Source organism: Protopterus annectens, chromosome 3.part1, assembly GCF_019279795.1.
Source record: "Protopterus annectens isolate FY-2018-M chromosome 3.part1, PAN1.0, whole genome shotgun sequence".
In the NCBI taxonomy this organism is placed as follows: domain Eukaryota; kingdom Metazoa; phylum Chordata; order Ceratodontiformes; family Protopteridae; genus Protopterus; species Protopterus annectens.
In genome coordinates, this window is record NC_056732.1 from 899,932,412 (window position 1) to 899,948,838 (window position 16,427).

Consider the following 16,427-nt stretch of genomic DNA (forward strand, 5'->3'; position numbering starts at 1 on the left):
ACTGTTTGGCATATAGCCCCCTTAGGTACATGCAAACACACTAGGGATGTGTCCATCCAAATCTGGAAATGCATGCATTGACCTACAATGCATTCCCTGGATGTGACGCATATCCTACACAAGGATATCATACAGAGATACCTGTTGTCTGATACATGCTGTATAGCAGTAAGCCGACTATGGCATAGTCATCCACATGTACTATACATACTATCCCATCAGTACCACATAGGTGGTAGCCCTCAACATGTATGTTGGGTACCAATGTGTACATACAGCCTCATGTTATGTCATGTGTCCCTTGGTATCCACATATCCATAGGTATTGTGGAGTCCCAAGGAGTATCACATAAGACATTAGAGGCCTGAATGCATATCCACAAGGCAGTTGTACACCTATAAATAGTGTCCATTATTATCAGTCATTGTTGTGTATGAACATGTCTGACATATACCCCAGGCATATACCCTCACTCACACTACTCTTAAGTCACTGTCATGGGTGTGTGTGGCACAGATGACCTTGGCACAGATCACAACAGTGGACGGCCTTGTCACATACATACATATGTGACCTACAATCTGAGAAGCAGCGGCACAACCTGTCAATGGAAACAAATGTATTCATGTAGTATGCAGGCTTCACACCTATGTACTGATTGAGTGGACATGTACACATATATATTTGCCACACAGATACCTGATGTGTGCAATGCACTTACTGTTGTAATCATAATATGTCATACCATAGTAAGAGCAAAACCCACACTGGATTGACCAATAGTGAAACAAACACAGTCAGCGTTTGCAGGATTCCAACCCCTACCTAGCTATTTTATGATACTAGAGAGAGAGATGCATTAACACGGTGCGCTATTTGCTTTACTAACTGGTTTCCCTTCTCCTGCTGTATTTATAGGATAGTAACATCATCAGACTGGACATGGTAATGTGTGTACACTTTGTTTTATGCCATTCCAGCAGTGGTCCATGTGGGTAGTCGGGTGTCAACAGCTTGAACAGGAACTCATAATCCTTACCTTGTGTGATCTATGTGTGGACACATTGACATTCCTTCATATGTCAACACATATTTATGCACAGCTTGTTGGTTTTGTGGGTACTACATGTGTCTGGGATGTTGATAAAGGGCTATTCAAAGTCTATGTGAGACATGTGTAGCTGTGCTCAGTGATGTACTTCCTGGGTGGCTGCCTTGCAAAGAGTATAGCATGTTTGGGAACCATGATCCGCACATGAACATACCACAGTTAGTAGGGTTGTGTGTATATCAGCTTACAATGGCTCTGTTTATGACTTCAACCATGATGGACTCCATGGCCTTGCAGATCAGACGTCATAGGTGTACTGGACTGTACTTCCCATGGTGTGTTGTGCACCAACACTTGTGTGGAGTGCCATATGTTGCTGTAACACATTCAACGGTTCCACATCCTGTGTATGGGGGGAGGCTCAGCTGACTGTTCAGGTGCAGGATCTGTTTGTTCTGTAGTTTATGCATGACACATATTGGGAATCAATGTATTCCACTTGCTGCCATGCTTTTGGCATTGGGGGTAGCTGTTCATCCATTCTACATGTGATATCTCCTGGTATGATGTTATGGACTATCGTCAGTGGGAGGTGGGTCTGTATATATGGGCCTGTCTGTCAGGATGTCGGCATTGTCCGTCAGGTACAGTTGGCTTTGACACACCACATATATGGGTTTACATTGCTATATATGACATAGCTGTCGGAGGTGTCATGATTCAGTCTGGACTCCTTCTCAGCTACTCTTTACAGAACACCAATGAACCTGAGCACTAATCCCTGTTATTCTCTTTTACACACTTAACACCCTACTGATCCTTTGTGATCTGGCTACAGTGTATGTCATCATAATATCCCGGCATGTCCAAGGGTCGGTTTTGTGTGTACTCTCCAGTCCAGCTGGTGAATATTGTGATTTTGACACAATGTCACATCTGCCTCATGTACACAGACAACCCTCTCCTCCTCCCAACAAACTCAGATATATGTGTGAGATACACCTATAGAGACATACAGGGTGCTGAACTCTCTCAACCCATGACTGGCACAGTCTATCAGGTGGTGAAGGTAACCACACACACCACATATCAGTCACACATATCCTCTGGCGACAGCACTCAAACCACATTATCACACATAGACATACTCGGATGCTGTGAATTAACTCTGCCTAAGCAGCAGAGATCTCTGCAGCGGACACACACACAACTGTTACCCCACTACAATACCCACATATCACATAGTTCACAATGTCAATGTGCCACACAGTCACTGCCCTTCGGGCTAAACAACACACCTAATACACTTGTAATAGGCGACACTTATTGTCAGACACACTGATGTACCACTCACCAGCCCAAACATGGGAATAGTCACTTTGGGCTGTCTGTCAGGTGCCAGGATCTGCCACATAACACATGCAGTCAGGTCACTCCAAAGCAAGTACAGGACTGGCATGATCATTGTCCATGCTGGTGCGTAAAATGTCAGATGTTACTCCCTGGACCACATGAAATGGTACATGGAGGAACACTCTGATCATGTAGCCCAGGCCAGTATGACCCTGACCTTGTCTAGTATCTTACACCCAACAACAATTATGATGTCACAGTATACAGACAAACATATCACTTTTAACAGTTGGCTAACAAATTGGTGTCATTCATAGGGGATACAGTGTCTGTCAGCCTGTGGTGACACAATCGACATGCACATAGCTTCACTATGGACAGCTTGCACCTGTCACCCTTGGACCTTCGAATGCTGGCTAAGGCTCTTGCTACCACCATAGTGCATTTGTTGAGCAGGGCTCAAAAGACAAACCCACCTCCATAGACATTACAGGTTAAATGACACTAAGGGTAATGCTGCTCAACACCAGATGTGTTACCCTCATATTGCGGCCACTCAGGACTCTCCTCAGTATGGAGGATAGCAATATCTGTGCACTAACAGACACCTAGTTCAGGCTTACATATGCACACCAGCACTACCAGGTTATGTTTCATACCATGCTTTCTGACCACAGGACTTGGAACGGACAACACAACTAGGGGGTGCATCCATATACATCACAGATACACACAACTCTGGGTTAGTAGCACTGCACAAAGCATCACAGACCATACATATACAACTACCATTGTGCAAAACTGCCTTTCAGTTTGTTGCCTGCTACAGACCACCCTCCCATATTCAGGAACCACATTCAGCATTCCTGGGAACAGTGGAGAATATGAAGGTCTCCACAAACACCATTATATTGGGTGACTTCAAATACACAAATATTGACTGGGGATACTACTCAAGCCCCAACACCCTCGCCCTACAGTCTTTACAATTTGTAAATTCATATGCTATGGCACAACCAATTAACACAGCCACAAGGGGGAATACATATTGGACCTGATCACCAACATGGGGACTCTATGTTCCACACCAGCGATAAGCCATTGGTAAGGTCAGAACATACATATATCTCACTGGACATACATAGACCCTCCACACACCCATCCTGGGTAATCTTGGTGAACTTCTCATGAGCCAACGTCTCACTTCACAAAAGCAAGGTGGTATCCTTCAGAGACCTTGAGACAGTGGCAAATATGGCTCCGACTGCTGAATCCTTTACATACACATTCTATGGACACCTAGTGGACTGCATGGATTGTGCTATCCCAAATAACAACAGGACTCACACTTCCAATGGCAGGGGACCTGTCTGGTAGACCCCAGCCACTAATAAGCTGTACATCAGGAGGAAGCTACTACATGATAGAGTACAATCCCAGATGGGGAAAGCATCTGTGATCTGTACTAGCAGACAGCTACGATCACTCATAAACATATCTAAGGGCTGCTTCTCACGGACAATTGCACCAGACACATAGGACTATCACAAAGCCTTCTTCAGTTATGTCAGGAACCTGACTGGACACTCAATGATATGCTGTGAGTTACTGCATACTGACTAAACTTACCCTGAACCCACTGGCATTGCCACATCCTGGCAAACAGGTTTAGTGCAGATGTCTCCCCCCCATCCCCCCTAGGGAGCAACTATCCATCCCAACAGATTGTAAACTCCCTAACATCACACAGTAACAGGTGAGTGCTGCTCTCCTCAAAGCATACATGACAGCATCAATGGGACCAGATGGTGTCCCAGCATGCATCTTACACAAGCTTCATGACAGATGTAACCCTCACATTACATCACTGTGCAATATAGGAGTTACTGCAGGATATGTACCCACGGAATGGTGTACAGCGACAGTGGTCCCACTCCACAGAGTTGGTGCCACAACGGACCACAGACAATATTGCCCTATAAGCCTAACTAGCCTGTTCTGCAAAGCTATGGAGCGTATTATAATGGGTCTCTTACATATACATCGGGAACCTACAGACACTGTGTCCTGCACATTTCAGTGTTGTTGCGGGCAGATCCTGCTTCTTGAACATGTTTGCATTCTTTAGACGGTTAGCAGGTCCATTGACATAGGGACAGTTGTCCACACAGCCTACCTGAACCTTTCAAACCCCTTCCACACAATAACCCACTGGGCCATTATGCATAGGCTCACCAGCGTCAATATGGACACATATCTCACATGATGGATTGCTACCTGGATCAGGGATAGCACCCACATGGTCAGAATTGCAGGTGTCATGTCTGACTATACACCAGTTACACGTGGCATCCCACACGGCTCGGTCCTGGGACCTCTCTTGTTCAGTATATATTTGTCTGATGTACAGGCTACCACAGGGGGAATATGGCTGACCTTGTTCGCACTTGACTGCAAACTGGGTGCATTGATCAACTCTCCAACTGTCACTTGCATACTCAAACAGGGTCTCACAGAGATGGATGACTGGTGCCTGAGCCATGGCCTACAGCTAAATGCCATTAGCTGCATAGTCATCCCCTTTGGGAATAGCAACATGCCCACACATTACCACATAGGTAGTACTCCATTACATACAGTAGGAGTTGTTAGGTGATTGGGGACATGACTTGTTTGTACTGTCACCTTTGACATTCACGTTGCCAAAGTGGTTGGACAGATCTTCTATATAAGCCACCTTATCCCATATGGTTTCACATCTAGATCGAGTGAGGTCATCGTGCCCCTATACTCATCACAACCATGCTTGGTTACAATGCCACATTTAGGGTGTACCTTACCCAACACCAGCAGCAACTGTACTGGCCACAGAAGTTCCTCACCAAGCAGATGTAGGGACACACACAGATGACCTGCACAGTTCGGATGCAGTAACTCCAGCTATACTCAGTCGCTTACCACCTACTCGGATATGATGTGTGCCTGTTGTTTACAGAAATACCCAACCCAGAATTACTGGACATGCTCCACCTCAGGATATCCGACTCCCTTGGAGCTATACACTCCAGGGACATATACCTCAGCGCAGATGTTAATAGGACATGCTGGAGGGACAGATTCTTATCCCAGGGCCTCCACTCACTCTGGATTGTGATCACAGTTTCACATAGGCAGAGCCACCCACTGACCACCTACAGGGGACATCTTGATGGCTGTATGGGAGATCGTATGTTTACCCCTGGGATATCTTCTGTGTCCCTGCTACACAGAGGCACACTAGCCTAGACATACATGGGCTATCTTGTGTGACCTACTATTCTCTGGCACAGTGTAGTAATCTGACAGGGTTGCAAAAGCCAAACATACTCTGGCTAGGCTTGTACATGCCCTAGGGCAGATAGCCTAGTATCGACCTCTGAACCTATGCTTATGTTCGGATGCACAATATTCATTGCTGATACTGTTTGCAGGTCTTTATCGTCTTTGCTTTCCCAGTTTCTATGAACAACTTAGGTATCTACAGAACATATTTGATTATGACAGGTTCCACTATATTATATATGTGTCTGTTGTCATATAACTGTGTGCACAGGGCGGATTGCTGGATAGTGAGAGGTTCCTGGGTTAACACATGCAACTGCCAGATATGTGTGGCCCACTGCTGTACTCAGTCATGTAACTGTGTGCACAGGGTGGATTGCTGGATAATGAGAGGTTCCTGGGTTAACACATGCAACTGCCAGATATGTGTGGCCCACTGCTGTACTCAGACATAGCCTAAGTGTGTGAGCATGCCCAGTTCAGGCTTTCCATGTATTTTTGCCTGACATTTGTCTCATTTATTCAAGTGTATGAGCAGGCCCAGTGTGACCTTTCAGTATGTTGCGATCTGAGGTCCACTACATTTGTGGATGTGTTTGAACATGACCAATATTAACATTTATACTGTGTGTGTGTGTTGTAAGTCAAGTTCTGTTCTTACTGCAGGACTCACCTTTGTGTCATAACTCAACAGGGATTATGCTGTGCCTGCAGGGTTTCCATGAGATACTTTGCATAGACTTACCAACATTCCTTCATACTGGCTGACCACTGCAATACTGTCATGGTTTAGTGGTTCAGTACTTTAACTATAGTGCACAGTATCTTGGGTTCAAGGCCCATCACTGCTTTATATTTTCATACTGAGCAGACCAGACTGCTTAAGGGCCAGTTAAGCAAATATGAGCATGTTGGCTTTTGTTCAGCTATGTCCTACTTAGACCAAGCTTGTCCAAAATTGCTGAATATTCACCAACTTTGCTGGACGTTGCCCAGTATTACTCAACATTGACCATAGTTGCACTAGTTGGTGTGTGCAATTCTGTTTGCATATACTACATGGTGGTAAATGCTGTTTAGCACTGATTTAAATTGCTTAACACATGGCAATCATGCCTCAGGTGTTGCTGCAGGGCTGCCTATGTCGGATGCACATACTACACTCCCTGTACATGTTTGAAAGCAGGTAGTGTCAACTTAGGCATCCCTTTTACTATATGTGCGAGTCAGAGAGAGGTATCATTTACAGAGTTCCTACTGAGCCAGTGTATGTGTTATGCATTATCTCTTTGCCAAGGCCAAAGCATACTGGGCATGCCTCCTTCTGCCTACTGGGGCAGGCTCAGGTTGTTCCTCCTCCAAGTCACGCTCTGTCTGTGACGATCTTGGCAATGGTGGGGGGCTGTTTGGCCCAGGCGTATGCTGGTCCTGCTGCAACTGTTTTCGCAGGATCATATTATGTAGCACAGCACACACCATGACAATTTGGGCACATGTAGTTGGTGAATACTGCAAGGCTCCATCAGATGTGTCCAGGCACCGGACCTGTGACTTGAGCAGCCCAAACACACACTCGATTACATTTCATGTTTGTGCATGTGCCTCATTATGGTGTTCCTGTTCAGGTGTGTGTGCTTTTCTGATGGGTGTCATCAGCCACGGCTCCAGTGCATAGCCAGCATCCCCCACTAGGTGACCATGTGGGATGTCCCCATTGGCGAATGTCTGGTACAGCTGCGGGAGATGCCAGATATGGGAATCATGGTAGCTTCCAGGGCAGCCAGCACACACATTCAGTATTATGCCCTGGGTATCACACATGACCTGGCAGTTGATGGAGGGAAAGCCCTTGCGGTTGAAGTAGACCCTAACCCGCTCACCGGCTGGTGATTTGATGCATATGTGCATGCAGTCTATTGCACCCACTACCTCAGGGTATTCCGCTATTTGCTGGAAGAGACGCATATTGCTGGCCAATACCTCATGGGAATTGGGGAAATATACATGATCACCGACATGTGCTGACATGGCATCCAGGAACTGGTGCAGTACCCTAGATGCTGATGCCTGTGATATCCCCATCATATCACCAGTTGGTCTCTGGAAGACACCTGTTGCTAATATTCTTAGGCCAACACATACCTTGGTTTCCACTAGGATAGGTTCCCTTCTGTTGGTTCTGTGTGTGAGGCGTGGCCTGCACAGCTCAACAATTTGCTGCAGGAGGTCTCTGTCCACTCTATACTGCTCCACTATCTCCAACTCATGTAGCCCCTGGTAGGTTACCCTGGGCCTGTACACTCTTCTCCGCCTCCTCACTGTGGGTTATCCAGCAGCATTTCCATTGTCACCACCCTCAGCATGTTGCATATGCTGTCTTATAACAGCAATGGCAACCCCTAACATTTCTTTGTCTCAGTAAAGCTTTTTCAGTTTTCACTTCTATTAACTTACTGCAGTGTCTCTTGTGAGAAACATAATGAACTGTTGTTTGCAGAGTTTTAAGTGCTAGGCTGGGCTGGGCTAGCGTACTGCCTGTGTAATTGCCTGATTCTGGTTGTTTTCACCTGCTAGCTCTGCTAGTACTCCCTGGTAGCTTCCTACTATTTGTTGTGCTTCCTATTTCCTTTCCGTTTCCTTGGGGGGTGGCAGCGCCGCACACACAAGCGCAAACACGCTCACAGCAGCTAACATGCGCACACACATGCTTACACGGACTACAACTTGCTTATTCAGGTTAAAACCTGCACACACCAGCGCAAACACGCTTACAACACTTTAAACTGCCTTATACATGCTTACTCCAGCTTACACGCATGCACTCATACTTACACGCACACACACTGTCTTACTCGGGTTTACAGGTGCGCACATGCGTGCATACCCGCTCATCAAGAAACGTTGGTGTTATTCATGGCATACACCTTCCATTTCTTGCCTTTACCTAGCCTACCTGTTGACACACCTCTTTCAATGATGTGTAAATTACAGCTGACACATGTCACTCTGCTCCAATGAGCTTCCTTTCTTTCATGCATACCGCACTCATGATGTCACCTATCTTCTACTGTGTTACTCCCCTTATCCTACTCCTACACTCCACTGACTGTGCTCATTTGCTATGTAAACCTGCGATTCACTATCCTAACCCTCCTTTGCATAGGATTGCCTACTAATGCTTGGTTATATCTCTTAGACTGTGCTTCCCCACTTAGCAACCTCTACTTGGTGGCCATGTTGTCTTTAGCCTGCCATTCCCTTGCATTGTTAATTAACAATTTAAATAAAATCCATATTTGTGAGTTTTAATTTTAATTTTTCTGGTTTTTAGAGCGCAGCCTGTTTGCATGGCGCTGCGCTATGCTTAAACATCAGAAATCGGAGAAAAAAAATAAATTATTTTTTTTTTCATATTGCATCAGGAAACATTGCCATTGGCCATATAATTGGCCATTGGCATGCTTCCTGCACTGGATGCAACCTTTATTTGGAGCTGTCAAGGCTCCGTTTTGCTATTTGCAGAACGGTACTCAGTTGTCAACTGAGTACATTTCTGCAGATAACACTGCTCTTACTTGGACAGGTTTGGGTTTCCTGAATCGCAAATCTACCTCATTTGCATGCCTTTTGCCTGCAACTGAGGTAATTTGCATAACCAAGCCCTGTCCGTTTAAGAGCCATTTTAGGAGCTCTCTTGCACGCCCCTGCAGGCTGTTCCTGGATTGCTCATCGGACATGATGGCTGCATGGAGTCTTACTCTACTCTTAGATTCTGTGCAAGCCATCGTGAATCTGGCCCTGTTTGTTTGAAATCATTGGATAAACCTTGTATTTTTACTAGTGACAACAGTAAACAAAGTTAGAGGTTTTAGAGTGGTAACAACATATTTCCAGTTGCAAAAAAGTACAGAACACTGTGAAATACAGATTTAATCTTCCGTAAGTTATTGTAAAGTTTCCACCCAAACACAGTCTTTTGAGTTTATCCTGGGCTATTAGAAGCTTATAAAATGAAATGCACTGCAGTGCACAGTGATACTTCAGGAGTGCACAGTCTGATTTTAAAAGCCTGGTCTTTAATAGATTCTGTAAAAACACAACTTAGAAATAGATAATGATCTGCCTAATTCTTGACATATAAAACTGGGAAATTCATAAATAAATATGAATTGTCCAAATAAGGACACAGACTCCTGGGTTAAAAAAAATGTTTCAGTGAACATGCAAAAGTGAGGAAAACTGATGAGTGTTGGGAAATGGTCAAAAAGTGGAGAAGAAGAATTTTAAGCGCACCCTAATTAGTTATATTATATCTAATAATTGTCAGAAGTACAGGCAAACACAGGAAGACTATGGCTAATCAAGTTCGCCGATGACTGCAAACTGGGAGCCATATTTGACTCTCCGGCTGACATGGACATCTTCCAAAAGGGCCTTACTGAGATAGACAACTGGTGTCAAAGTCATGGCCTCAAGCTAAATGCCAAAAAATGCATAGTCATCCCATATGGAAAAAGCAAAACACCCACGAATTACCACATTGGTGGCAGCCCCCTTAATACAGAAGAGGTAATAAGAGATCTGGGGACCCAGATAGATAGTAATCTCTCCTTTGACAATCATATTGCCAAAGTAGTTAGGAAATCTTTCTATGTGGCCCATCTAATTACTAAAGGGTTTGCATCTAGAAATAAAGAGGTTTTAGTGCCCTTCTACTCATCACTCATTAGATCTATCATGGAGTACAATGCCCCATTTGGGATGTACCACACAAGACACTTCCAACAGCTAGAAAGACCACAAAAGTACCTCACCAAGAGGATTACTGATCTCAAACATATGTCCTATGCAGCCCGATTGAAAAAACTCCGGCTGTACTCAGTGGCATATGGCTTACTCAGAGGTGATCTCTGCCTGACTTGCAAACCATGTCTATCTCAAAATTGCTGGACATGCTTCACCTAAAGAAATTCAATTCACTGTAAGCCACGCTCTCTAGTAAGCTAAACCTTGCCACAATAAATAGAACATGCTGGAGGGAAAGATTCCTGTCACAGAGACTCCCCATGCTTTGGAACAAAATTCCACATTACATCAGGCAGAGCTCCTCACTAACACTCTTCAAGAGAAACCTTGACGAGTGGATGGGTAACAGAAAATACACCCCTGGGATCACTTCATTGGCTCTGCTTGACAGATGATCAGTTAATTAATCAATGGGGCAGTGAAAGCTGACACACTCTGGCTAGGCTTATAAATGCCCTCAGGCAGATACCCTAGTACCTACCTACCTATGAACCTATAATAACCTTAGACCCCTTGCATACCAGATTCAGCGTCATCAGATAACATCAGTGCAGGATAATGTAATAGCTCAAAAGCAGGATGAACAGGAGCTTTTCATTATTCAGGATTGCATACTTAGAGGTTTAAGAAACATTTTTCCTAGGTTTAGAAAGGAGAAAAATCATTCTGTCATCTCTAATCAACTGTACTTTAAGAGATATTAGAGTGGTTTTGGAAAAATTGTTTTTTGTAAACAGAAAATACAATGTTGACATAATGGTTGGTGGGAGTTAACTAGAAGATGGGATTTTCACTTCTGAAATTGAAAATAGTATTCAGTTAAGTGATGTTTTTGATTTTTATTTATTATTTTATGATGTTTTTCTTGCCCTATGTTATAATCATATTTGCTTAAACTTGCAAGAAATTCCACTAACATTATCAGGGCATGTGTTCTGGAATGAACAAATGTAGTAAATATTTGAGAAGTAATTATATTTAAAACAAAACTTGTTAGTCCAGATCATGTGCACAATAGTCATCTCGGTAAAAATCTACTAACTTTGAAGTTAGTCAAGCTAGTTCATCCATTTTTAGATATAACAAAGGTATAAGAGAGTGAATAACCAAAATCTCATGTTAATATGAAGAGTCTATTATATAATGCCAGGAACGTAAATAATATAGTTAGACATCTGGATGTTAATATTTATTACTGAAGCTTTGTCTAGCAAAATAAATAAGACCCTGAAACCTTATCGTTACATAATGCATCATCAATAGAGCTAATAGAAAAAGGGTTGAAGTCTCTGTTTCTGTTTCTGTTAATTCTTCATAAAAATCCTTTACCACATTATGCAGTGACAACACCAATATTACTGGGGTCAAAATTAATGAAGGAAGTTTAAATTATATAGGTTTCTATCAGACCCAACCAATATGAAAGTTTTTTAAACCTTGGAGAACTTTTTTTTAAAAGGCTATGATATTATTATAGAAGACCTTAGCACATCTTCTGTTCTTTGGTGAAGTTAATCTCTTGGGAGTGATTCCAACTCCTCTGCTGTTGGAGCCAGTGTAAAGCTGGGTTATAAACAGTACGTTAAGGAACCAACAAGGAAAGAAAAAGTCCTTGATGTTGCTTGGACTAAAGGTAGTTTAGAAACTAGTAATAGTACTGAATTTTAACTTAGTGGACTGTACCATCTATGTGCTAATTGTGAGGTAGTTAAGTCAACAGCAAATACTCACTAATGAATAATTGTCCAAATTAAAATTGTATCAAGATGAGTACAAGGCAATCATAAGAGTATAAAAATTGGAAATAGCACAATGAGGTGAGATATATGAATATCCAAGAATGTTGGGATGTGTTTTATAACTATACATAGTCTGTAATTTAGTGCTATGCTCCAAGCACTAGTAACAGTAAATGTTAAAAGAAGAACAGAGAGTGGTGGACAGTCATGTTAGATAGATGTTGATGGAAAATGAAATCCTGCTGATTAAGGTATAAGAGGACTTCCAATATGGTAAATACATTAAAATATCTTGAAATGTGATCAAGCGTCAAAGTAAGAATATAGGTTAACAATTCTACTACTAATAATAATACAAAGCCCCTTTTTATCGATAAAAACCACATGAAGTACTAGCAGCCATATGTCAGTGTGATTAATGATGGACCATTGAGTATAAACCCAACCCTACTGGCAGAATTATTTGTAGACAAGTTTTCTGCACTCTCAAATAACAGTGCTGCTCATCTAAATCCTGATTTAAATGTTCGTAGAAGCATTTCTCCTGCATTAGACTTGAATATGGTGGATATATAATTTATAACAATTAAACCATTTTCTACAGCAAGTCAATATGGACTCAACTTGTATTTTTGTCATATATCTGAATCAATATTGCACTGTAAATTTTTATTGCACCAGCTTGGTCTCCAGGAGGAATGTGTCCCCCAATTACAGAAAAGTGCTATTGGCCTTCCCCTATTTAAAGGTGGCAATACATGCACATTAGAAAGCTACCTTACCATTGGTCTTAAATGCATTATTGGCAAATACTGTAATGATTACTGTCTTTTTTGTAAACTGATCAGTTACGCTCTAGTATGAATATCTTCCAGTGTGGATTTTCTCAAGGTAAATTCTGTCAGACACATTTGTTAATTTTTATCAACACACATGGGAATCTGTGGATAAGGACTTGCATTTTGATTCAATTAACCTGGATTTGGCAAAACATTCAATTTGTGGTTCATTTAGAAATTATGACTATTTTGTATAATCTTGGAATCTGTCAATATGTTATTAAGTGGACTGACGGTTGAGTAGAACATCATTTATGATAAAAATTGAAAACATTACATCAAAGGAAAGGAATGTTGTGGTAGGGATTACTCAGGGCTCAGCAACTGAATCCCTCATGTTTAACCTGTTTAAGTCAGACTTTCCAGCTCAAAATAGTGTACTAATTAGTAAATTTACTAATGACACAAAAATTGGGCATATTATCAAATAAAAATGATCATGTGTTAGTACAGTTTTTTATTGGATACCGTATATTCTCATAATTGAATAAGTGCATGGAGTTTAATGTTAGGAAAACTAAAGTATTATATTTTGGATCAAGCAATGAATGGTTCCCATATGTACCTGCTAAGACCATCATAACTAGTGAGAAAAAGGTTACTGATCGTGGACTGATGGTGGACAGCACCTTGAAATATAACGACAGTCTTACCTGTACAATTATGAAGTGCCATGTTGTTATTAGGGATATCTTAGATAGAATCTGTAGCCATGAAAAAATAGTTTTAATCCCGTTTTATGAGACTGTAGTTAAGATCTCACATAGAATACTATGTAGTTGCTTGTAGTTATAATTGTTTCCATTTAATAACATTTGAAACAATTCAGAGGTTCTTCACTGATCAAACTGAAAGAGTAAAACATTTGAGTTATAGAAACAGATTGGAACAGCTGTCACTGTATTCTATTAGATACTGATTGATCAGTGAAAATCTTATTCTTGTGTATAAATATATGAATAATGACATATTATCTGTTACAATATGTTTACAAAAATGATATGTACTTCACAAATTTACTGCACAAGATACAATTCATAAAAAATAGCAAATGTTATAACAATAATTTAATGAAATAGAACAATCACAAGCTTTCATGTTAAAACTGTGTTCTTGAGTAATTTCAAAATGCCACACATGAGCAAAACATTTAAATACATGGTATGTCACATAACTAATGATGTAAGCCTATTTCCTTAAATACATGTTTTAAAGGGCAAACATAACTTAAAGCCAGATAGCATAATGCATTCATCCTAGTTATCATTAAGGCTTTGCTCTTCATATACAGGATCCTAGTGGGTTTGATTCTTTTCGTTTCTTTGTTTTGTGACTCAGTAAGACATTTAACTAGACAGTGGGCTGCATTTCATTGTCAAATAGCACAAAGTGAATTGTTATTTTAATATTTATGTGAAGGGTTTCAGAGACAATGTGTGTGGCATTGTCTTCATAGATGTGAGCTGCCCCATGAATCAAACTACCAGATAATAAGGCTGTACATAGGTTCATAGGTGTGTACTAGGCTAATGGCCCTGGAGCCTTTACAAGCCTAGCCCGTAAAAGTGCCCTGTCATTAGTTTCTAGTCCCTCTATCAAGTAGAGCCACTGGAGTGATCCCCAGGGTGAACTTTCTATTACCCATCCACTCATCAAGATTTCTCTTGAAGAGGAACAACGAGGTGTTCTACTTGACATGTATGGGAAGTTTATTCCAGAGCATGGGTAGTCTCTGGGTGAGGAGCCTGTCCTTCCAGCTTGTTCTGTTGATTGTGGTAATGAGGATGAAGTCTCTGGAGCATGTGGTATGGCAGGATTGGGATTTCTTTAGATGTAGCATTTCTAACAGAGCTGGGTCAGACATGGCTTTGTAAGTCAAGCAAAGATCACCTCTATGTAGGAGATATGAGGCAGAGAATAGCTGGAGTTTTTTGAGTCTGTCTGTGTAGGACATGTGTTTAATGCCTTGGATCCTCTTCGTGAGGTACTTATGTGGCTTCTCCAGCTGTTGCAGGTGTCTAGTGAGGTACATGCCAAATGGGGCATTATATTCAATGATTGGTCTAATGAGGGAAGAGTAGAGAGAGGTGATGACCTCTTTCTTCCTGGATGCACAACCCATGATGAGATGTGCCACATAGAAGGGCTTTCTGACCACAGTGGCAATGTGGTGGTCGAAGGAGAGGTTGCTGTCACCCTGCGTTCCCAAAGCTCTTATAACATCTTCAATGTTCAGTAGGCTCCCATCGATGTGGTAATTAGTGGGAACTGAGTTTTTACCAAAGGGGATGACAACACATTTTTTGGCATTAAGCTAAAAGCCATGGTTTTGATACTAGTCATTAGCTTCTGTGACATCCAAACAGTACTCTCTTATTAACCTAAGCCAGTGTTCTTGGACAGAGACAGATGTGTCTAGTATGGTTATCTTGTTAACAAATAAATGTAAATTATAGTTTGAAAACATGAGACATATCTAATTCTTCTAGATGTATCCTGTATACCGTCTCAGCAGAAGGAAGTAAAAATTACACCATGAATTACACTATCACATCTTGTTAGGTTCTATATCATGTATAATTGATTAAGTGTGTATGCAATTAATTAATCAAGTAGTTAAGTTGTGGGATTAGGGTATGTATATAATGGGTTAGGTTTTAGTGTATGAGTATGACTCTGATGAAACCAGGTGGACTGGTGAAAGCGCTTAGTCTTGGACTGAATAAATTGTTTTTTGCTTCATCTTTAACAGCTGGTGCCTTGATTTGTTTGCATTGCATTGTGTTCGAGCTGACTGGTGAGATTCTAAGTTTTGGACCCTGTATTGGTTCCTGTTTTTGGTCTATATCATGTTGCCGAACTCTTAAAAATTCGATTGTCATATGGTTGACACCATATGATCGAACTTTTAAAAGTTTGAACGTTTCAACAGAGATCTCCATACAGTGCAGAATGGGAAGATTTCCCTTTTCTGAACTGTAGTGCGATCTTGGAGTTGGTATATTTAAAGACCGGGGTGTGTGGGTGGTGCAGGGGGGCTTGCCCCCCCCCTCCCCACTTAAGCTGTTCAGGTAGGTTTTTTCTTTGATTTATTTTTTTATTACATTTTCAAACTTTTAAAAGATCGATCATATGGTGTCGACCATATGACGTTCGAACTTTTAAAAGTTCGATTATGTAATATAGACGCTCTTGTTAGAATCTAGTTTAAGTTTATGTTTGTGACATTGCCAGTTACTAGGATATTATTCAACTGCAAAGGTGACTGAGAGATACCTGATGTGCACTTTGCATTGGATGCTTAAATTGAGGTTGGT